This window comes from Acanthisitta chloris, unplaced genomic scaffold (genome assembly GCF_000695815.1).
Source record: "Acanthisitta chloris isolate BGI_N310 unplaced genomic scaffold, ASM69581v1 scaffold4890, whole genome shotgun sequence".
Taxonomy (NCBI): Eukaryota; Metazoa; Chordata; class Aves; order Passeriformes; family Acanthisittidae; genus Acanthisitta; species Acanthisitta chloris.
In genome coordinates this window covers 32,501-34,649 of record NW_008652079.1, presented here as the reverse complement: position 1 = coordinate 34,649, position 2,149 = coordinate 32,501, and the positions used below count along the sequence as shown (strand labels likewise).

Sequence of the window (2,149 nt, the reverse complement as noted above, 5' to 3'; positions counted from 1 at the left end):
AATACCTGTTGTTTTGTCAGAGGAAAAGAGAAAGACTTACTGTGGAGTAAATAAGGGTCCTCAACTACACAGAAACAGGCAATTCAGTCAGGGACATTGATTAAAAGAAAGGAATTAAACACAGGCTTTCTTATGCTTTTCTTTTTGGTAAAACACTGAGGATTGAAGGAAAGCTGTTTATTTAGACTCAGCCTGATGGTGTTCACTAGTTATCAAAGGGCAAAAAATCCTCAAAACAGAAATGTGAAAACTCAGTGCTCTGTAGAACCAGAGGAGAGAAACCATCAATAGACTGACGTTCATTGTAATGGCACCAAACCAGCTAATTATGGGCAGAAGTTTGATCGCATGGGTACCAATGTATGTTCTGCCATCTTTACAATAAATGGTTGCATTTTATTACCTGTGCATCAATGAAAGGATCTTCACATTTAATAACCTCTTCTGTTTGTAACAATCAAGAAACCACAAATCCCCTCTACTGTTAGTACACAAAGTGGCCTAAGTCCTTCTTGCCTTGTTTACTAAGCAAATCCCACATTCTTCCTAAGAGCACCCAAAGCAGCAAGAGATTTAAAACTCTGCTAGGTATATGCCTGAGTTGCACATCCTCTTTTCCTTTAGAAGCCAAGGAAGCTGCTGTCCTCCCTATGCTTCATGGCCAGCAGCACTCCCTAAGCAGAAGTGACAAGAAACAACATAGGAGTCTCGGGTCTTAGCTTCATACATCCACAGAACTACTGTATCGCTGGATGCAGGGAGGTGATATGGTGACAATTAGTCACTGCTCTTGCTTCCACCCTGTCAGAGGGGTAATGGTTTATGTCCACCCAGAAGTTACCTGTTCCCAAGTTCTGGTAGTTGGTACTTGACAACTGCGAACTGAGCAGCACAGCTTGGTGGGAAACACAATGCAAATCCTGGGATTCCCAAACCTGCCTTGAGTTGCTGCCATGCTATGCTTTATCTGTGACATTATTTGGGTTTGCTATGCTCAGGCAAGTAAAAGGCATCTCCAGCTTTATCATGACTTACTTACCAGTTCATTTCATGCAATGAGACCTCAACCTGGAGTCCATTTGCCCCCACACCAGACACACACACACACACATGCACAGAGCCTTTTTTTCCAAACTTAGAACAAGAGAACGAAGCTGGAAAGATCTGGGGGAAAGGGTGCAGTTTTCTTGCTATTCATCTGGTCTCTCCAGCAACTTCATAAAGTCCCAACAGCAATTTTAAATGCATGCCATGTATCAAATACTTTCCAGTACCTGTGTTGCTAACAGAGACAGCTTCAGAACAGTTCCACATGTGTAGTGCATTGCTCTAATTACAGTATCAGATTTCAAACGGTGATGAAAATATTTCAATTTTGAACCCAGAGCATGGCAGAGCCCACTCTTTCAGTTTAGAGTCAGAAAATATGGCTGGAACAGCCAGAAGATTCAAGCATGCAGTCCCTCACAAAACAGACCCAGGAAAATGCACAGGAAAGCTGTGTGAAGAGGAAGGGCAGTGCAGAAGTGCATGTGACTATCTGATTACTTGGTAGGACTCAGGAGAATGGAGATTCTTTGGAACTGGTGTATGCTGCAATTTCAGTCATTTACAATTCTTGATGTACCTATAAAAATGGGAAGTGAGCAGCCAGTATAGACTTCTGAGCGTCTTGGATAGAACAAGGTTTTCCTATCTCCTTTAATGGGCACTGAGGATCCCTGCAGAACAAAAAGGTTAGGTCACTGGCCTCTGCCCTGAATGCAAATTGAGTTCTCCCCTGTTTACTCTCCAGGAGGTAAAACCTGAGAGATTAGAGACTGATCTGAGCAATCTGAAGGTAAATGAAGCACCACTGGTTTTAATACCATTGGGATTTGTCGTTGGAAGAGATTTCTGGATGGTGGGTGGACTTCACAAAACAGGGGAGAGCTGTGATCCCTGAAGCAGGCACTGAAAGCAATGCTTTCAGGACTAGTCCAGATATTATGCCAGACCTGTACTTATTAAATCCATCTTTTCCTCAATAAAGTTGGGTACTTTATTGCACTATTAAAAGTTGTAATGAGCTAATGAATACTAGCCTGACACTTCAGTTTGGCAGCCTTGGTGAAGAATAGCTTTCACAGACAAAGGAGCTTTACTTTCC

General features: G+C 42.5%; 1 protein-coding gene across 1 annotated transcript in view; it reads right to left on the bottom strand.

Annotated features, from left to right (window-relative positions):
• The window catches only part of JARID2 (jumonji, AT rich interactive domain 2), a gene marked incomplete at its 5' end in the record, with an annotated part of 39,589 nt that overhangs the window by 13,872 nt on the left and 23,568 nt on the right, over nt 1–2,149 (bottom strand). The window lies entirely within an intron of this gene.